The sequence below is a fragment of the Rousettus aegyptiacus genome, unplaced genomic scaffold (genome assembly GCF_014176215.1).
Source record: "Rousettus aegyptiacus isolate mRouAeg1 unplaced genomic scaffold, mRouAeg1.p scaffold_m13_p_8, whole genome shotgun sequence".
NCBI classification, from domain to species: Eukaryota; Metazoa; Chordata; class Mammalia; order Chiroptera; family Pteropodidae; genus Rousettus; species Rousettus aegyptiacus.
Window position 1 is genome coordinate 41,016,316 of NW_023416311.1, and position 22,895 is coordinate 41,039,210.

The 22,895-nt window shown below is 39.3% G+C and overlaps 1 protein-coding gene and 1 pseudogene across 2 annotated transcripts in view; both read left to right on the forward strand.

Moving 5' to 3' along the window:
- The window catches only part of CCDC112 (coiled-coil domain containing 112), a 196,383-nt gene that overhangs the window by 117,950 nt on the left and 55,538 nt on the right, over nt 1–22,895 (forward strand). The window lies entirely within an intron of this gene.
- On the forward strand, nt 15,053–15,171 carry LOC118607506 (annotated as a pseudogene).

The following is a 22,895-nucleotide window of genomic DNA, read 5'->3' on the forward strand; positions in this document are numbered from 1 at the left end:
AGAGGAAAACAGTAATATTGACTGTTTGGTTTTTAGAAATGGATCAGTTTCCCAAAAATTTATTTTCTAGAATCTTGGAAATAACCATGAGCTTCTCTATTCTGTCAGGCAGCTTTTGCTGCATAATAAATTACCCCAAAATTTGTAAGTAAAAACAATGGCTATTTATATAGCTAACAATTTTGTGGATCAGCAATTTGGGCTGAACTTTTCTGGGCAGTTCTAATCTCAGTTAGGCTTGGTCATGAGTCTGCTGGGTTGGCTAGAAATTGTAGGGTGGTCTCAGCTCGGTCAGCCTGTGGCTGCTTTATGTAGTCCCCTCATCTCCCAGCAGGCTAATCCAGGCTTTTTAATGTAGAAGCTGTCAGGGATCCTCGCAAGAGATCAGAAGTGTCCAAGCCGTTTTAAGGTCTGCTTTGGAGCTGGCACAACATCACTTCCATCACATTCTATTAGCCGAGGCCATCCCAGAATCAAGGGCTAGCCTACCTCTTGATGGCAAGGACTATGAAGTCGCATACATTGCTAAAGGCGCAGATACAGGGAGGGGGGAAATTGTAGTCATTTTGTAATCTATGACATCTGCCAAGTAAAGAGAAAGTGGTTCCAAATAATTTTATCACAGGTGAATTTTTCATAGAAGAAAAACAGGCTGATAAATTTTATGGATTTGTACTTTATTTGCAATAGTAGTAAGCAGTCATTCTTGCTAATATTAATACCATGAAAACAGGAAATATGGGGGCAAATTCTCAGTTAACTTTAGTGTGGCCTCTTAGATTTTATGCACAATAAATGTAAGGCTTAATACAGTAATTGCAGAAATAATGACTTAATATTGATGGCTTTTTTTTTTTTTTAAAAAAAAACAATATTTTGTGTAGATTCTTATTCCAGGCTGGAACTTCTGAGAGGTAGACTCTGAGAGGGAATGTAGCATGAAGGATGTTTATTAGGGTGCATTGCCAAGATCAACACCTGTGGAAGAGAAAGGGAGGATCAGAGAGAAAAGTTGAGTGGCCATGGGGTTCTCAGCCTGTTCACCCCATGGAGAGCTCTGGATCCAAGGTGGCCTGGCAGAATTCTCCCAGATTGGGCCAATATGGCTGGGCCATTATGAACAATCCTTCCTCCATCATTCATGGGAGTCCTCTGAGAAGGATATGACTATGGGCAAAGTGGCTTTCTGAGACTAAAGGGCCCTCCTTCTAGATCCAGCACAGTGTTAATGGAATCCTGGTGAGATTCTAGTTGCATACAACTGATTTAATCTGCAGGAGAAGCTGAATGGACATATAATGTGATGATATTTATTGACTGTTGTTTTCTTCAGAGGATTTCAAAGAGCTTCATGAAGGGTATCTGACTCAAAGCATTGCTACCTTCGTTTTGTTGCTGGAGCTGAGCAATAACTAATGGGCTGAGGATTTAATTAGTCACTAGTGCAAGTCTGCTTCATGCATATCTTAGTCCTCTTCCTTCTCTTCCCCAAGGAGCACTGATTCCTGCTCCCCAGCCCTCTAGCCAGCAATGTCTGTCATGCCGGATGGGGAAATAGACTTTCTCTCTCTTCTGTGTGGATCACAAGTTGCTCACATTGTCAACAGGGAGTGAATTGGAGCTAAGGTGAGGGAAAGTCAGGGCCCAGTAGCCGAGCTCAACTCTAAGGTAGTCATGTATATAAAAATCTAACTTTATCAAATAGATCCATTGGAATTAATTGCGTTGCAATTTTATTTATGTATATACATAATGTATGTATATATATATATATATATATATATATATATACTTTTTTCTTTATGAAGGACTAAGTAAGCTACCTTGGTAATGTTAGAATAGGATTTGATTTTCAAAAATTTGATTTACATACAACTATTCAATCATTCGCTGCACTCACAGCTGGATCAGGAAAACCTTAGTTGCACTTCCTCTCTGAATACGGGATTGCCCTTTTAAGGGTCTTAAAGTGTCCTTGGTAAGAGTTGGACCAGCCACAGTGGGCATCAGTATTGCCTAGTGATGAGGAGCCTGGGTTCTGGAGTAGAACTGTTCTGACTCTGATGCTTCTAGATGTGTGTTTCAGACAAGTCAATCTCTCAAAGCCTCAGTTTCCTCATATGTGCAGTGGAGACTGTAGCAGCTGTTCCCTCCAGGAACTACTGTAAGGATTCAGCAAGGTGATGCCCATGAAGAGCCTGGCATCATAGGCCCTGGCGCCAAAAGCATTAACATCTCTTCTTTAGGATGATGATGATGGTGGTGGTAATGGTAAGGTCTGTTTGGCCTTTGCCCTCTGTCACATCCTCACGAACACTTATTCTGCTTTATGGTCCACTTAATCTACTAAATTCTTAGTTTTTCTGCTATAAGAGATCTAAAGCAGCAGATAGTGGGTAGATGTGAAAGCATCCAGAGGAAAAAAATGAATTTTTGAAAAATGCCTAAAATACAGATTCACCTTCAAAATAGCAAGATAGCTGAACATGAATAAATTCTAGGATAATTACATAAAAATAAACGGCTATGGCTATTTCAGTGATGCCTGAGAATGGGCGGACACCTAAGGGAACAGAGGGAGAGGTGTGCTCATGGGGTGGCGGCTGTCTTGGGAACAAACTGCTTGGGTTCAAGAACAGGAGGTAGTGGGTGGGGGTCAGCAAGCAGGGCCAAAGGTCCACGGTTTGTGGGCATGTGGGAAGCACGCAAAGCCACAGGCTTCTCACTGTCGGGTCCACCAGTGGCTAGCCAGCAGCGACTGATGGAGAGGGCTGACAGTGCATGAAGTGAATTGAGTAAGGTTTCTAAATATAAGGACTTTCGACATAGTGTGTGAAACCTCAGCTGTTCTATAATAAGCTTTAACCTTTGTCCACTCTGGAACAAGACTTCACGAGAGGTTGGTTTACTCTTGCCTGGCCTTAAGTCACAATAGTTTGTTGCAGAGAGGGACACTGCTGAATTGACAAACTATTAATATAAAGATACTTATTTTCAAGGTGTGGTTTAGGTATGAGCTTAATAGTATAAAGTGAAAGAGAAGAGCTGTCTTTGTCAATAGTGAATTATTAATGCACTTGTAGATTTCGTAAACTTTTATGTAGTCGGTGTGATAAGGATCTGGTGTGTTCTGAGTAATCACTCCCTGCCTTATTGAGGTCATACTCAGGTCATACTCTACTTTCAAAGAACTAGAATTCAACAAAATGTCTTAACATTGAAGCTATTAAAATTAGTTTACACTCTGTTTGGCAATTTAGAAAAGCTTTAAGATCTTCGAGGACCATATTGCTGTCATTACCACTGTGCAGTTCTATAGGATTGGAAAGGGTAAGCAACCAGGGCTCAACATATGCCCCAAAGCTGTCTAGCAAATGCATCTCTAGTATCTGAATCTAGGCTTCTGCTAATTCTCATAAAATCACATGCTTAGAAGCTACTTCTGGTTATATGAGTCTTCTGTGTGTTTGGGTTCAGAGTCAATATGACCATCCTGTTGGAGGACAGTCAAATGTGTGCCATCCTGAGACATGCTAAAACAAAGCCATAGAAAGAACTCCATCGAAGGAGAAACGTTGGTGGGCAGCTCTTTGCCTGGTGATTGTAGACTCTCTGCTGTCTCCAGGCCTGGTGACAGAAGCCTCAGACTTAAATATGGACAGCCTGCTATTTCAGACTGATTCTGATAGCCCAATAATGAAAGTAGCCTGAAGGACTTCTTTTTCAGTCATCAAAGAAAATATCAATCACTCTTCAGCTAGATAGTTTATGGCTATATATCAACATGAACTATAACTTCTCAGGTCCTTTTATCAAAATATTTTTGTTGTTTTTGTTCCAGTTGTTTTATTCTTCTTTAAGGGAGGGAAAAGATCTCACTGATTTCTTGATCCTATAGTGTGTATAGTTTAAAGCAGTGAGACTGATTGTCTTAGATGACTGTAAAATGGACCAATTTCAAGTGGCAGTCCTAGGGGAACTTTGAACAACACATGAAGTATGCAGCTATACCTTTAAAAAGGAGAAGTTTGCCAGGACACAGGCATTAAAGAAATATACCACCTATCACTTGGCCCAACACTCTTAGATGCACTGGCCAAACTCTTCCCCAGCTGGAAAGCTAATGAGAACGAACTCCTCAGTACCCTTCCCTGGTTCCCATCCTGTCTCTTGACAGTGTCATCTTGCCCTATCTCCTACTCTTCCCCTAGTTCTTGATCTTTTGGCATCTTAGCTTTTGCCTCACCTGTAGCCTCTTGTTCCCTTGCTCTTCAGTCCTGGTACCTGATGCCACCTCTGTGGGCTCTGGTTTGCACTCCATATCAGATTTGCACTCCATATCAGGTTACATCTGCCCCTGGCTGCTCTTGGTGACAGCTTTGCCCAGTTCTGCCAGACCTTGGGCCTTTCCCCCAAGGCTAGTGCATGTGTGTTTATCTTTGTGTGTGTATGTGTGTATGTTTGTGGGGGGCACTCTTGGCTCAAGAAAAAGATACTAATAAACTTGTTTCATCACAAAAACCTTTTTATGGGCTCTAAACATCTTTTACCAGTTCTGCAACATGTTTATCCTTAATTCTGTAGGCTTGATATTTTTTGAATATTAATTGGTAAATATCTATTGAGACCTACTAAATATCCAGTGCTAGGCTTGGTATTGAGAAGCCACCTTCTTACCTTCAGGGTAAGGTAACAAGATTGTAAGGGTGACCTGGCTATGAGATCTGTCTCCCCAAACTTGATTGCAAGACTTGACTACACTTATCTCCATATCTGACTACACTTATCTCCATGGTTGGCAGATAGACTGTTTTCCTTCCTGGTCCACATGGGCACCTCCTGAAGCTGTTAAGAGTCACCTTTTCCTGATAGGCCATTCATTCATAAAGTGCATATACATTGTCAGGGGCAAAAACAAGTAGAGTTTTGTGTAGAGTGTTAGTTGAAGAAGCAAGGGAGAGACTACAAGAGACTACATATAAAGTGATAATATCAGTTGCCTCTGCAGAAGGGAAGTGGGTAGATGGGAGGCAGAAGGGAAAGTTTTCACTATATACTTAGTTACAACTTTTGAATTTTAAGCTATGTGAATATTATAGCTATTTTTTAAAAAGAAACAAATCTATTTTTGAGTGTTAAACCTCAAAAAGAGGGCAAGACAGTGTTGGACTGTGAGGAGCTGCTGTCCCTTGCTATAACTTGGAATCCTGAGCAAACTGACGAGAGAGGTACACAAGTATAGATATTGAAAGTGACTCGCTAAGAAATCATAGAAGAAGGAAGCAGAACTCAGTATTACAGAATTAGATGTGGGTTTCTTTTTCCTGAAAAATATTTTAAGACAGTCCTCATGAATGTGCATGTGCTGGGCTCTCGTGGTACATGGTCGGGAAGCAAATGGGCAGGCCAATGATGGCCAAGGTAAGATGCTAGAGGGTAGCATTTGGAAAGTTCTAGTGAATCTGAGGGGTTTAGTCAGCAGAGATTGTCAGCTGTATTAAATTCTGCATAAATGCATGTGTGGGTTTCTGTGAGGGCCCACCACCAATTAGGGATTTGAAGACTCTACGAAGTTTAATTTTGTGAGGCTCATTTGAATTTTTGGCAGGAAGATATTGGGTTTTGATGATACCCTGTCATAGTATCTTCCTTAATGAATCTCTGCTCTCCTCCAAACAGAATAAATTTGTGTTCCCTGGTGTAAACAATAAATAATGTACACGGAAAGTGCTTTACAGTATTGGTTAAGGCTGTTTCTACAATCTGCTGTTTACACTTCCATCACTTTTTCTTGGTGACAAGTGAGCTTAATTCAGTAGAGAAGTTACAACAGAGCCCTGTGCAGCCCACAAAGGGGAAGTCACAATTCACCAGATATCCAGTTGGTTATCGACTGCGCAGATCAACCACAACAGGCCACCAGCACTAAAACTCTTCAGAGCTATTCACGAATGTTTAAAATTGGAATTTACTTAATAAGCATACTAAATGAGGGGACTATAATAGCTTCTAAACACAATCTTTAAAATACAAGGCTCTCTTTTCTTTTCCTTTCCTTTTCTTTTCTTTTCTTTTCTTTTCTTTTCTTTTTTCTTTCCTTATCTTTCTTTCCTTCTTTTAGAAAAGCAAAGCCTGCATAAGATTGGTTCTAATGGTTGTGTTTGTTGGACATTTAAAAGGTTCGTACTAAAATGTCCACATTGCAACCTTAAACCATGGGAAATTGGAACAAAGGCAAATCCTGAGATGGGCAGAATTCTCTACTGAACAAGCATCAAATGAGCCACCCCTTCTAGGGTCACAAAGCAGCACTGGAGACCAGATTCCTTCATCTTGTGTCTCTCCTTATAGTCAGGGCGAACATGTTTGTCTGCCAGCTCATCTTCTTAGTTTCACAGCTAAATAATTTACATGGATTATTTTCATAACTACCAGTTGGGCTGTAATTGCTATGTTTTATGGATGAAGAAGCTAGAACACAGGCCAAGTCATTTTCCCAAAACCATACTAGTCAGTGGTAAAACCCAGGTAAACCCGACTCCCGAATCTGCATTCTAAGTACCACATGGTGCTGCTATTGCTGAAGAAAAATTCTCGTGTCCAATGGGATCATTTTATATATGCTATATTTAATGGGAAAGTATTCATTTTAACTATACTCGAATATGACAGGAAAATAAAAACTAGCAAAATGGGGCTGCCACATACAATCAGTCGTGAAGGTGAGCACTCCCGACCCTGGGGGGCCCATCGTGTGGCCCCTCTGGGTAAATGTTTCTTTACCATGAGAGCTATTATTTCCTAAATGATCCCTATACAGTTAGGGAAGTTGATTATAGAAAAAGAAAAGCAGGGGAGGGAAAGAGATTATATAAACCATTAAGAGATTGGCAAATTTATTTTTTAACTATATGCTTCAAATCTGACAGATTGAATTAACTCACTTTGCTGTGAAAGATGGGAATTACCACCTATCCTCCCACATATCTTCTGTGCTTTGTTCGTCATATTATTATTTTTACGTGGTCAAAATTTATATTTGCATTTCATTAGGGATTATAATGCCCACAATTGTTTAGTCTTAATTCCACATCTAAATAGACCACCAGACATTATAAAATAGCCAATCCATTATTCATCTTCATTAACTTTTTAATTAGCCTCCATCACTATCCAAGGCCAAGACTTTCAGTAGAGAACAGGACACAGAAACTTACGTGAGTGGCTATTTCTAAATTCTCCCAAGGGTGGCACTAAGAATGACATAAAATTAGTAGAGAACAGGACACAGAAACTTACGTGAGTGGCTATTTCTAAATTCTCCCAAGGGTGGCCCTAAGAATGACATAAAACTAGTACCATTCTGGATACCTGCAATTTTGTGATTTTGTTCAGGTATTTCTGTGGGATGGATTCCCACAGAAATTGGAATTATACAATAACATGGTACAAGCATTTAAAAAATTAATGGATTTTGTCAAATTGGCCTCTAAAAAGGCTGGGCCAATTTACACAATCACCAACAGTCTCAGAAAATATCTTTATTCTTATGCCCTCACCTACCCTGAATGTCACTTTTTAAAATTTTTGCTTATTTAAAGGATTGAGAAGAATATCCTACCCCAGAACCCAAGTTAGAGATAATGACTATTAATCACTTATTATAAATTTTCCACAACATTTTGCTGATATACAAGCATAAAATGTACACACACACAAACACACACACACGATATCTTTTTTAACATAAAAATGCACGTTATATATAAACTACTCCTCATTTTGGTTTTTCCCCATTAAGCGCTGTGCAATATATAGGTGTTCCAATATTATAGATGACCATTATATAAATGTTCTAATATTTATTTGATGTTCTATTAATGGTTTCTTAGGTTGTTCTGGATTTTGACTTGAAAAAATATGCTACCCTTAATATTTTATATCTACATCTTTGGACACATGTATAGATACATCTGTCGATTAGATTCCCTAAAAGTGAAATGTCTGGGCAGAAAGGTATCAGCATTTAATTTTGATTGCTTTGCTAAAATGGCCTCTGAAGAAGTTGTACCATTTGCAACCCTACTAGCAATGCATGAACTCTGCTGTTTACCCACAGCCTTTGTAGAATAGTGTGCTGTTAGACTTGGGAACATTGCCAATCTAGAAAGTGAAAAATGATATCTCATTTTAATTTTAATGTCCATTTGTCTTATTCACAATTGACAAACTCTTTAGTATGTCTAAGAGGCATTTGCATGTCTTTTCATGTGGTTATTTATATATTGAGTAAATTAGATTTAGCCATCTGTTTTATTAATGTTAGTTCCCATTTATAATTTTTCTTTTGTATTTCTCTGAAATATGTATGGCCATGAAGAAATTTTTTTTACTATTATTTAGACACATTTTTCATTAGTTTATGTTTCTATGTTTTGTGTCTTCCTTAGAAAGACCTTCCTTCCAAGGTTGAATTAAGAAATTATTTTATATGTTCTTTAGGTACTTTCATATTTTCATTTTTTACATTTAAATATTCAATTCATCTGCCACTTACTTTGTCATAAGGTAGGCATACCATTTCCTTTCAGTTCTAATTGTTAACCTATTGAACATTAAATGATCCATCTTTCTGCCCACTGCTTAGAATTCCTGTTCTCAAGAAAATCACAGAATTTCCAGTGGAAAGGTATCTAAAGAGGAATGTAGCTTGGTGGTTCATGTATGTTAGCTTGCAGATTAGTGCTCTGCTGGTCACTTCAGGGTCTCATGAGGGGTGCATCAAAAATACAGGCAGTTATCCCAGGAGCTCCAGGTTCTGAAAGTCTCAGGTAGGGTTCAGGGTACTGCCTTTCTTTCTCTGTTAGTTTAAAAAATTTCAACGTAATAGAAACATTTTATGAATAATTCAATAAACAATTGTATTTATAACAACTTCCCTTGGGTTCACTGTTATTAACATTTTCCCACATTTATCGCTCTCTCTCCCTCTGTCTCTGTCTCTGTCTCTGTCTCTCTCTCTCTCTCTCTGTCTCTCAAGTTTATTCTTTGAACCCTTGAAAATTAGTTGCAAACAAAAGTTCTCTTCGATTTTATATATTTCCACATTTTTATCCAAAGAACAAAAGTATTCACCTATATAGCTACAATATAATGATCATTTTCAAGAGATTTGCCATTGTTGCAATACTGTTATCTAAAATTCCATATTCAAACTTTCCCAGTTGTTCCAAAACTATAATGTCCTTTATAGTTTCGTTTTGTTTTTTATAATTCTGGATCTAATCAAGACTCCTCAATACATTTAGTTTTCATGTCCCCACAGTCTCCTCTAACCTAGAACAGTTTCTAACTTCTTTCCTTTTTCTTCATCTTTAATTACCTTGCTTTTTTGTTGTTTTGCAGAATGTCCTTCAACTTGGATGTTTGTTTCTTTATGATTAGATTTAGGTTGAGCATTTTTGTTAGGAATGCTACATAGATGATGTGTTTCATGTTAGGGGACACAGGATGTCAGTTTATCTTACCATCAGTATGTTAAGTGTGATATCTACAAGATTTCTAGGCACCCATAATGTCAGATGCTGCCCATGTGATTTTGATGTAAAGCCAGGTTTGGGAATCACTGATTAGTCAAATATGCTACTCAGAGATGGGAATCTCTTCTAGGGAATCTTTGAAGGCTGGACATTTGCAGGAATTTTATTACCTCAAATAAAAAGTAACTTAAAGTCTTAAAGAGCGGACAGATCCTTCATCTAGTTTAATTCATTAAAAAATAACTCTTAATACCCCAAAGAAAAGAATTAAGAATTAAAAGCAGGAACTCAAATAGGTACTTGTACATTTATGCTCATAGCAGCATAGTCGCTGTTGCCCAAAGGTGGAAGCAACCCACGTGTCCATCGATGGGTGAATGGATAAACAAAATGTGGTATATACACACAATGGGATATCACTCAGCTTTAAAAAGGAAATTCTGACATGTGCTACAACGTGGATTGAAAACATCATAATAGTTGAAGGGAGCCAGACACAGGAGCTTATATACTGTATGATTCCACTTACATGAGGCACCTAAAAGAGCCGGACTCATAGAGACAGAAAGCGGGATGGTGGTTGCCAGGGACGGGGGTAGGGGGAATGGGGAGCAGGGACAGGAGTTACTGCTTAATGAGTACTGAGTTTCGGTTTGAGAAGATCGAAAAGTCCTGGAGATGGATAGCGGTGATGGTCGCACAACAATGCAGATGTACTTAATGCCACTGATTGTGCACTTAAAAATGGTTAAAATGATTTTATTTTATGTGTATTTTACCATGATAATAATAATAATAATAACAACAACAACAATAATAATAATAATACCCCTTTAAAAAAAAACATTTGTTTATACTAAGATAAAATGTTTCCCTTTGTAACTTTCCCTCCTTGGTTTTGGCTTTTGGAACAACACAAAATACACCTTTTTCTCTTCCATATAATATCATTTCATCTAGTCTCCAGCCTGTACATAAACTGATCTCTGCCCCCCATCTCCCCAGCCATGGAGGGAGCACTGTAGGGTTGAATAAACGTTTTACTGTTGGATATTACAACGGTCTAGGACCACCTTAGGATTTTTTTTTTTTTTTGAGAAAACTAAAATTAAACATCCTAATGGTGAAACAGTTCACCCATTTCAGACCTGGGGCGACATCTGTGGCACTTGCCCAGAGCCCTCCTTCTCTTTTTAATTGGAGCCTACACCCCTGGCCTGCGCCTGCTAAGGATCACGCAGCTGCAGCGGCTGCTTGAAAGCAGATTGCATGTGATGACTTATATCAACCAAGCTGTAGAGAATGCTGAGGTCTCTTATTTTCTCTCCTAGAGGTATCAGGGCAAAGGAAAGCTTGGTCAGCTGGGAACAGCTTGGCATTTCTTGATAGGCTCATATAACAATTCATAAGCAAAAAGGCAGTTCAACTTTGCCATAGCAACAAATCCATTTCCTCCCGTGAGGCAGGCCTTGGCCAGGTTGTTAGCCGCCCTCACAGAACAGCATGCACTTGGCCTCCAGGCTGCAGGCTCTGTGTAAGGTGCCATGTGCTACTCCAAATTCAGACCCAACAAGCTCCTCAGTGTCATTTGCATTCCAGACTGATCAGATGGGCCCAAGGCCCACTCCTATTCTAGGGAAGTCATTGAGTAGGTGGTGAGTCTTCCCTGCCCCTTAAGGGTGATGCTCAGTTTAGGAGATGTCTGCGGAGGCTTCACCAGCCTGGATTCATCAGTACTTCTCAAAGGAGATTTCTCTCTTTTCATGGAGCAGGAAAGAGCAAATATAATCAAAACAGAGGCAAGAAAGAGAGGATGTAGAGGTTCAGAATGAATAGAAGAGAAAGGGATCAGAGGGTCTAGGGCCTTGCATGGGAGCTCATCTCTCTGCTTCTCCAGAGCATTCTGTCCATCCCCGCCCCCGCCCCTGCAGAACAAGCTGAGGGGAAAGATAACAGCTCTCACTGCCTGCAGCCTGACCTCAGACTCCCATCTCCTACTCTAAAGCTTTGGGCTGATGCCCTCCAGCCTCCCCCAAAGGTAAAGTGTCCCCTCAGGCCCCAAATAAAGGGATGGCTGCTGTTACTTAGGAGAAAGAGCAAACAAAAATCTCCAGAGACTTGGAGGAGTAGAGGGGTATGACCCTCAACCCAGGTGTGAAGAGGAAGGAGTAGGCCTTCAGCTTTCTTTGGGCCCAGACTGTTCCTTCCAAGGCCTGGAGAGCAACAATCTGCTTCAAGTGCGTAATCAGACCTTCAGCGAGAGCCCCAGGCTGGAGGTCAGGCAGAGGGCTCAGGATCCTAACAGTAAGGTCTTCTCCTCCACCTGACCCCACCATCCTCATTCCCATCATCGTCCTAGGCTGAGGCAATGCTGGGTAAGTTGGAAAGTTAAGGCTCTTTGCAAGGAGTAGGAGGAAGTACTGAGCAGAAAAGAATTGAGGAGAAAACGCCCTGGAACCTAGAGGCATTCTCCTTCAGGTCATCTAAAAAGACAAAAGCTTTCCTTCTTCATTCTGTTTGCTTGAAGATTGAATTCTGCCTTGTAAGACTGTTTCCCTTCTTGGGACAGGCCTCCTATGGAGCACTCCCATCCAGACAACCATCACCCACTCAGCTGGAGAAGACTATTTTTGTGTTCAGTTAGCTTGCAGGAAACTAGTGTGCTTCAAGGTCTGCAGTGCAGACGGAAAGAAAAAAAAATCCCAAGTCCTTGGCCTTGATGATGAGAGTGGAGATTCAAAAACAGCAACATACACAGCTAACACGTATTAAGTGGTGAAGGAGGAAGGGTAGGGGAACAAAGTCATGGCCAAGATATGTTTCCTCTATTCAGTATTTGGTCTGGGCTGACCGCCTTTCTCTATACCTAATTCTATCTTCCAGGAATAGGTGCAGTGACTCACAAGTAAAAAAACTCTATAAGCAAATAGGGTGCCTCTTTAAGTGTTCATGAATTGTAAAAGTTGTCTTTGCAGGTCAGTTACAGTCAGAGCAATCTCTAGAGAAACCATATATGTTTTTAAAGGATGAGAATTGACGCTATGGCATAAAACTGACAACCTGAGATAAAGTCGTCTGGAATTTCATAAAATGAAAAATCATAACAGAAATATTAGCCCCTCTGCTGTTAAGGAAATAAAAGAAATGGAAAGAGAGGCCACTACCCAATGAAGAAAGAAGTGTGGAATCTCTAAGTACATGCTGAGAAACATGAAAAACTGTGCCTGAACGTACAGGAATGTGGCTGTAAGAGTTTCCACACAGAAATAATTTCTTGGCAAACAAAGCATATGAAGTAAACAACCAGCAATGGAGACCTCTCCTAATTTCCAGTGTTTTAGGAAATACTCTGAGATAACATTCTGAACTTAAACATTCTCCCTTCAGGGACACTGCCCACCAACTTGGAACATTTAAAGCAGTGCCTGTGGGAAGTTTAGAATGAGCTGGAAAGTCACCTTCCAAAAAGGGAGCGTTCCAGCCCCAGCGCACACCCACTGCCCTCAGCTGATTGACATCAACTCCTCTACACTGCACTCTGCTGAGACAAAAGAGAGGAAAGGGGATGACAGCAGCAATGAAAGGAATGCAGAAGCCCTGCCTGGATGATCATAGTGGATGAACTCATTAGACGAAAGGTTAATGGGAAATTTCACAAAGGAGAGAGCCAGGTGGCCCTACCTGCACACATCAGGCCCTACCCGATCAAGCTCAGCATCTCTAAGAGCAGAGCAACCAGACATGTGTCGCCTGGTGTGGTTCACTAGGGAAAACACAGCATTACCTACCAGGCAAATTCTTGCCAAGAATCAGTCCTGTAAATCTTACTTTCAGTGTATAGAAAATACGTGGGTAGAGGAACAAAGTTAAATCTACCAGGAAGCAAACACTGAAAGGCAGATCATTGGGATTAAAACTTTTTAAAAGAAGGAGGAAGAGAAGAAGAAAAAGATGAAGGGGAAGATTGTTGCTCGATATTAAAGATATTTAAGAGATGTAATAATCAAGTACAACATATGGGTCTTTTTTAGATCCTGATAACAAGCTGTGTGGAAAAAACTGAAGCAATCAAGGAAACTTGTATATGGACTGCTATTAAATGGTAGCAAGGAATTATTGTTAATTTTGTTGCTTATGTTATTGATGTTGCCGTTTTGTAAGACTGTCCATAGTTTTTAAAGATGCATGCTGAATTTTGTAGGGGTGAAATGATAAGATGCCTGATATTTTCTTTAAATTCTTTTTTTTTTTTTTAAAAAAAAAAAAAAGATAGATAAAGTACTGTTTACAATTCTTATGAGATGCTTTTATTTATGATTTTATATATATTAATATACAATGTGTACCAGTGAAACAAATTTGCTCTGAAACACACACACACATGCACACACACACACAAATGAAAATATGTTAGGTCTATTAGCATTCACTTAAGCAGAAAAAGTGTTTCTCTCTGAGTCACTAGAAATAGATATGTTCTTTCTCCATCTTTCAAAATAATCAAAACCAAAAGGGCTTTTTTTAGGATAGAGACAGACAGCTCATGTACAAAGAAATATGGATGACTTTTGAAAGATATGATTTGTTTGAAAATCCACTGATTTCTAAGAAGCTTAAGGAATGTTAACTTCAGATTTTCCACTTGGAAAAAAATAGGGCTGGATTCTTTCTGGTCCCCAGGCTTTCTATAAGAGAATAGTCTTTAAAACATCGCTGGGAACTTTTAGAAATGCAAATTCTCCAGGTTTATCCCAGACCTACAAAATCAGAGACTTTTGGGGGTGGGGCCAGCAATCTTGTGTTAACAAGCCCTTCAAGTGATTCTGTACACACCAATAGTGAGAACCACTGCTTTAAGACCAGTAAATGTTAAGAAGGTACATATGTTCTGGGAACCCTTGAGGGGATTTTTTAGTGCAGTGCAGAGTGCTGCACTAAATCACTCTTATTTGCTGAATGGTGGGGCTGTATCCAGTGGTCATGTCCTACATCCCTCCTGTGAATGTATCTCAGCTGTATAGTCACTGTCAGGAAATACAGGTTAACGATTCTCTTTAAATCCACATCTGGCCAAGAGGTGGATGTCCTCAAAGGATTTTGAATCTGTTGCCCACTTGTGTCCATTTAACATCTCATTCCATGCACATCTCAGCCCCTGATCTGATGAACCTCCTACCTGAAGTTTCATCAGTGGTGAAATATTTGCTGGAGTCCTCCTGTCTTTGGAGACTGAACTCTATTCACTCCTTGGCAGGTCCTGAACATTTTCATTTATTCGAGTAGTCGGTTTATGTGAAAGTTAAAAACAGAGGCAAAGAAATTAGCAGAAATCTGTGCATGCACCAGGAACATTCTCTCTCCCTTCAGCTCTGTGAGAAGTGAGAAATCTTTGTTTTGCAAGTAAAATATATTATTCAAAGGTATTAGAAACTACTCTTGGAAAATAAAGTTGTACATCTGAAACAGTTGTCTGAATGCTAACTTCTTAGTGAAAACTGGAAAAGAAAAAGGAAGTCTACGGCCATGCTATCCTGAATAAGCCCAATGCTGTCTGATCTCAGAAGCTAAACAGGGTTGGGCCTGGTTAGTACTTGGATGGGAGACCACCTAGGAAGACCAGGTGCTGTAGGCATAAAAAATAAAAAAATAAGGGATTATAAACGAATAAGGTCCTTGCGATCTGTCAATCTGTGAGGTCAACCAAGGGTTGCCTCACCTAAGAAATAAAAAAATAAAAAAATTAAAATTAAAAAAAAAAAAGAAAAAAGTCACCTGCCAGTTTCATGGATCTCGGAAGCCAGCTCTGAACAGGCTCAGGTGGAGTTGCTGGTGGGGTCCAAGGAACAAGTGTCCACCTTAGAGAAAAATCAACTTGAACCAGTCTTTAGTTTGAAAGATAATGCTGACTATTCAAGTCCAATCTCATTAGGGTCATGATTGCTTACCAACTCGGAGATATAGGTCTAAGTTTCTAAAAGTGGAAGCTAGTTTCCTAGTAAATGACAAGACAGGGCGGAAAGAGCATCGATCTTAAAACCTGACCCATTGATGCTTCAAACCTCAGCCTAACACATATCTGAACTGGGTCAGGTATGTTATTCTCTGAACCTCCATTTCTTCATTTATGAAATGTGAATAATTCCTAGCTTGCAAAGGTTGCATGAATTTATACATACACACAGAGAACATTCTGTTCTGCTATAGTCATGCTTTATAAACATGAATTAGCTCTTGCATGATTGGAAAACAGTGGAACAGCGGCAGTGTAAAATGAAAGTCCTGATGAACGTTACCAGCATGCGAGTGTCTTCTTCCATGGCGATCACAGGTTGTATCTACACAGCTGAATATATCAGGTTCGAGGACTACGGTACTGTCCATGATGTCTAGTCACCCCTTATTTTTTTGGCTCAGTTCGATCCAAAAAATGGTCATTGCATGGTTTTTCCCAATCTTTGGGCATGACGCCCTGGCTACCATAACTCAGCTCTTCACACTTGATCTTCGATCAAGGTATAGTCACTTTTTAATTTTTTTAATGAAAAATTTTAGATTTACTATAGTATTTCTTCATTAGAACTTTAACTTTTTTTTTTTTTACCACTCTAATATTTTCATTAGGATTTTTATTATTTTTGTTAATGGCCTGGTTACAAATTTGTATAGATTTTAAAAGGTATGCTCCTAATATTGTTTTTCCCATAATTCTGTTTTAATGTGAATGCTTATTTAATTTTATAGAATGCTAGGTTTATCAGGAAGATGGATATTGTGATAAAGCAGAAACTGCATGATGCAAAAAATATATACACACACACATTTTGATTCTTGGTAGCAGTGGTGGACTCTTATCATCCATCTTGACTTCCCAACTTCTAAACTTCTGTCATTGGAGAAGTCTTTCTTACCCTTATGAGAACAAAGATGACTTGTCAATATACAGTCTGGAAATGCTAGATACTCATTTCCCCAGCCCCCTTTGCAACAAGGGCAGAGGCCTATGCCTTAATCTCTGCCAATCAGGGCCACCAACTTTAAGACTCTGATGCTAGAGCTAGTGACACAAACCGAGGAGCCAGGACCTGACTGTCATTTCTATGGTAATAGTGTTAGTACTTTCCTCCACAGAATGGTTTGGGGCCATAGCTTTGGTGTTCTTATTTTCTGAATAGCCTGGAGCTAGATCTTCAGACCTTTCTATCATTTGTGAGTTACCCACTACCCTTTCAAAAACTTGTCTGTTTAGCTAAGCCAGAAGAAGCTTCTTTCTGTTCTTTGCTATAAAGAACTCTAGCTGATATGATAGTTGTTATTTTTTTAATATCTACCACATCCACCACACTTTAAGGGATACTCAGATCAGCAAATTACCTATCTGTTCCAAGTATCTTTTGTTTCATCTAACGAACCACCCCCAAATCTTAGTCACTAAAAACGATAATTTATTATTATCTTTCATGGTTCTGGGAATTGACTGGGCTCAGCTCTGTGGTTCTTTCTTGTGGTCTTTTATGCAGTTGCAGTTAGACAGTGACTAGCATTGGAATCATCTGAAGGCTGGACTGTGGTCACCCCAGATATTTCCTTCACTTGCATATCTGGCTTATCCTCTCTCTCTTTCCACATGGTGTCCCATCCTCTAGGTCCTCTCCACATGGCTTGGATTTCAAAGGTCAGGAAATAAACACTTAAAGGCTTCACCTAGAATTGACACTATGTAACTTCCATATTATATTGGTCAAAGCAATCACTTGCCTTTCAAAGAGGGTGGAGAAAGAGAGAAATGAACTCTAGTTCTTGAAGTGGGAGTGTCAAGGTCACACTGTCAGCGCCAGAGATATTTTTGTGGCCATTTTTGGAAAATGTAATCTGCCACGTTATCCTTAAGGGAATAAGTACGATCCAGATAATAATTTAGAAAACATTCAGCAATATGGTTTTTTAATGGCAAAGTGTCCATTAAGGGATAAGATTGGCAGTCCATGAAATAATATGCAAAATATACAGTGGTGTGGTTTTTAAAGACAGCTGTTAACTTCTCAGTGGAGAGACGCCCTCACTTCCTTCGCATAGGGACCTAATCTCTACTTTGCGGCAAATAATGCAGTGCAATTTAGGAAACCTCTAAGAATTTTAGAATCCAAGAGAAAAGATGTTGCCTAGTTTTTGGCTTTTTTCATTACTTGGGAATATCTACCAAGTGAAAAGGAAAAGCAGCCTCCAAGCTAGCAAAGCTTTCAAACCGAGCATTTAAAAAAAGTAAGCAAATAGAGGAGATAAATAAACTTCCGAGCTCCAGGCCTTTCTCCAAGCCACATGATTCATGAGAGCGCCACAAAGGAAGAGAGATAGCGCTTCTGAATTTCATTTCAGTGGTTAAAAACTGAGAATAGTCTGAACACAATTTGATTTAACATAGTGGCTGCCCAGATAATAGTCTGTTTACCTTCACGACACACAATTCTTTTTTGTGCCTATACTTCAGGGATATAAGAAAGTGTACTTTGTCTCTGATCTTCAATACTTCTGACTCAAAGATAATTTTTCATATTTATCATTTTGACATTATTTCTTAGGGCTACATGTACTCTTGATAGCAAGTACCTGACAAAAATACCTCTATTGGTTACACAAAGCTTCAGAATCTAGCTGTTTTTTTTGTTTTTTTTTTTTAAAGAAAACAATCTCATCATCCTGGGGTCTCTACCAAGTTTGACTAGGAAAGTGACTTGCTTTTCTGGAGCCTTGAGGGGTTGAATATCTTGTGTATGGTTTTTGTTTCATGTGCCCGTTTGGGCCAAAGTGGATTCCATTTGGTTATTACAGTGAACCAGAAGTTCTCAATGTTTCCCTGGATCTTCGTTCATTTTTTCTGCTTTGCCTCTGTCAAGGCAAGGTTACTATAAGATCTGTAGAGTCTTAATATCAAATATAATTTTCCCCTTCACGTAAAATTTTCATTGGCTTCGCCCCACTATCATTGCATTATCACTATTATTGTTCATATGAATTTTTTCTTAGTTTTTAGTGACATAGAACCAAACTCAAATTGGCTTAAGACAAAAAGTGCACTTAATGGCTTGGGAAGCTAAAAGGCCCAAGGACTGAGTTGGCTTCAGACATGGCTGGATTTAGTGCATAAACCATGTCATTAGGACTCAGTTTCTTCTGTCTCTTTACTTTGCTGCCTAGCATTTTGATTTCATTCTCAATCTCTATTTAGCTCCAGGCTCCAAGCTGCTTCTTCATAGTGACAAGATTGCCACAGCAGCTGTAGCCTTATATGTTCTCAATTTAAAGTTTGGCTCAAAAAAGAGAGTCTTTTTCAGTAGCTCCTGAACAAGGCCTGAGATGCATTCTGATTGGGCCAGTTTAGGTCATGTGCTCATCTTTGAACTAATCATTGTGTACAGAGGAAGATGCAATATGTTCAATAGCTTACTCCTGAGTCATATGTTCTGCCCTTAGAACCATGGAAGGAACCCCGCTGGGCAGGGGTCAGAGTCAGGACTGTTGTAAGAGAAGGGAAAATGAATTCTAAGAAATAACAAAAAAGAACTATTAGTGTTTTATTACCATCATAATTATTTTTAAGCTACCATTATTTATATGTTTCAAGTTAATCCATAGTGCCTGGCACATTTGAGCTGCATAATACATATTGAAGGAATGAGCTTTTTACTAATGATAAACATTAAATCAATCCACTAACTGGCCAGACAGGCCAGCCAAGAGCAAGGCACATAAAATGAAGAAAACATTGCTCCCTTGAAACATAAATAATACATCAGATTTTAAAGCAGTTCTTCTTCAGATCTTTATTATTAAATTGTTTTGATTACATAGACGGCATGTGCACATGTTATAAAGTGGAGTGCACTTTACGTTGCTATATAAATGGAGGGTTTTAAGTCACTCCCTAGGCGAGCAAATCTGACACACTTCACTGTCAGCCAAATTGGAATGCTTCCAAAATGCACTTTCAGAAGTTCCAAATGCACCTCCGTTGTGGTGCCTCACTGTCTAAATAAAAGCCTTTCCACCCCCTGGGCGTGGGGAAGGGCAGAAGGGAGAGGGGAGAGACCAAGCAACTGCCAGATCAGCTTCTGCAGTGTAGAGGAGATGTGTTTTTTCTTTTGCTTCTTTCCATTCTTACTGCTTACGTTTTCTTTCTCTAGTCAGGGAAAAGCAGCTCATCACTCTCCAGGGCCAAGACTTTTGGTAGAGAACAGGACACAGAAAGTTATGTGAGCGGCTATCTCCAAATTCTCCCAAGGGTTGAATGACGCAAAACTAGTACCATTCTGGATACACAGAGTCAAGAGAATTCATAACTACCGCCATTGTATATGCATAAAGTAGAGTTAATTCACAACGTATAATGCATGTCTTAGAGTAATTGGGAATAATTCTCCCATAGTGCTCCATTTGAAAAGGCTGTTAAATCTTGGTGCATCATCATCTTGTTTGGTTTGAGTATCCTGTTGTCTGTTGAAGTAAAGAAGGTGAATAATTTCTCTGGCCCTGGACAGGAATTTAAATCAAGATCTGCCAAATACACATACACACACGTGCACACACACATGTACAATACATATTGTGTTTGACATGTTATATATAACACACATGTTCAATGTCCTATAAATAACATATTTCAATATATATCTGTGAATATATGTATGTACGTGTGTATACACACACACAAAATTATTTTTTAACTTCAAAGAGAAAGAAGTACTGTAGTCTTCTGAGTGTAGAGAAAACCCTTCCTCAGTGCTCACTGCTCCCATGGCGATGGCAGAAATTGCTGCTGCAGAGTGCCCAGCAGCCCCGTGTGAGCAGAAAATGCGGTGCAGTCAGCGTCGGCCTTGGGCCCTACCCAGGTCTTGGACTCTGTAGGTCTGTACTGAGAGGCAGATGTTTCCCCCCTTGACAAGATCTTGTGGGTGCCCTGTGCCTCGGTGGCTATGGTGGGTTCTCCATACTACAGGGAGGAGAGCCAGGTGAATCTTGTTGAGAAGCACCTTACCTGTGCGTCCTTCCTGCATAAGATGGCAGCGCTTCTAGATGGGAAGAAGATCCCTCCATTCTGCATGAGCCTAAACATGAATAATGGCTTTGTCACAGCTTCTGTCTTGCCCTTTGGCAATGAAGTAACCGAAAAGATTTCTTCTGTGTATCTGCCTTCAATGCCTGGAATGAGAGCTCTGGAGAAACATATAGAACCATGAATCATCTGACAAAGTTACAGGAGGTTTTGGAGCTACTGGACAGAAACAGATAGTGCCCTGTGCACTTGGCCATGGCCCCAAGCAGCAAATTGCCCAGAGACTATGTAAAAGAGAAACCATAACTTCACAGTCAGATTTACAGGTGGGGTAGGTAGGGTTAAAATAATCCTCTTCTGCAGAGAAAAAGGAATCCTCATACACTGCTGGTGGGACTGCAAATGGTACAGACACTACTGAAAACAGTATGGAGTTTCCTCAAAAAAAATTAAGAATTGATCTACCATATGACCCAGCAATCCCTCTACTAGGATTTACCCCAAAGACTTGAAAACCCATATCCGAAAAGATATTTGCACACCGATGTTCATAGCAGAATTATTCACAGTGGCCAGGACATGGAAGCAACTGAAGTGTCCTATGATAGACGATTGGCTAAAGAAGCTGTAGTACATATATATCACTCAGCCATAAGAGATGAAATACTGCTATTTGTGACAACATGGATGGACCTTGAGATAATCATGCTAAGTGAAATAAGCCAGATAGAAAAAGTCGAAAATCACATGATATCACTTTTATGTGGAATATAAACCTAAAAGCAACAAATGAACAAGACAAACAAGCAGAGACTCATGAACAAGGACTATACACTAGTGGTTACCAGAGAGTAGCGGGGAGGTGGGAGAGGTGAGGTAGTTGAGGTAAAGGGGGTCATAGATGTGGTGACAGAAACAAATCTAACTATGAGAGGTGAACACACCATGTAAATATATATATACCTTACTCTTAAAATGTACAACTGAAACTTATTGGATTTTGTTAACCAGTGTCGCCATAACAAAATAAAATAAAACTTTTAAAAAGGATCCTCTTCTCTTAAAGTCCACAGAATAACCTCCATTCCCTTCTATGCACACAGACCAGAGATAAGTTGGACACCTTGAGTTTACATAATGCTATTCATCTAGATACCTCAAAATACCAACTTGGGGGGAATTTCCAAAAAGAATAGTCGTAGAGAAATGGGAGGAAAAGCAAAGCTTGTTTGTTACAGCCTCCCTCTGATTTTAGAACACACTGAGAAGTAATGGTCTATCATGTCAGTGAATATTTGTGTGTATTTTTTATGTACTTTTTCCTCATCTCTCCTCTGACTGCTTCACAGAAGTAACTTAGCAAAATCCAGCATTCAAAGGATTTCATTAATCAGGGCTCCATTATGAAATTTTGACTCACCGAAGGCAGTTTGGTGAGCAATTTTTTGAGCCTGATTTTTCATTAGAAAAAAAAATGGGAAGTTGGAAATTAAGTGGGAACAAAACAAACTGGCAAGGATGTGTATTAGAACTGCTAAATCAAACAAACAATGAGTCATCAGGTTTCCCCACAGCCATTCTCTGTGAAAACTGCTTGTGGACTTCGCCTCCTGTTTGTATTTGTAAACTGCAAATGGGTTTAGAACATTATTCTGATAAAGGGTAAATTCATTTTATTCCTATTTCTAAGGGCTGAACTAAGGATTACACTTAGGAGTAGATTTTATTAATAAAAACTATTGATACTTTTCTTGATTGAAATAGTTAATTCTAATTTATTTTTAATTAAAATTAAACTGACCTATTTCACATAGCCCTAGCCTAGTAAGAGAAAGTTTGCCTCTGTTCTGGCAGCATTAGTATGAAATATTGGCTTCATTACAAAATAAACTCAGAAACAATTTGAAATCAGGTCAAATAACACCAACGATCTGGTTGGGTAATATTTTTTTCCTTAATTTTCCATAAGGGAAAAAAAGGAACAATAGGGAAAAAGAACAAAAGAGGAAAATAACAACAAAAACCCAGAATACTATGAAAATATCTTGATCTGGCTGCTGCTAGTGTGGCAAGTGTATCTGTGTGGAAATCACAGCATTTATGCCTTCATTAACTTACTAAATACTTAGAAAGTACCCAGTGAGTAACTGTGATAGAAGAGATTCAAGCAAAATGGTTTAAGAACGTCATGGGTCATTAATTCAAATAGTATTATAGGAACTAAGCAGTAACATAAATGTGTGATTGTGGCCAAAGCAACAGGGTTGACTGCGTAAACAGAAGAATGCCTGCTCTGTCTAAAACATTCA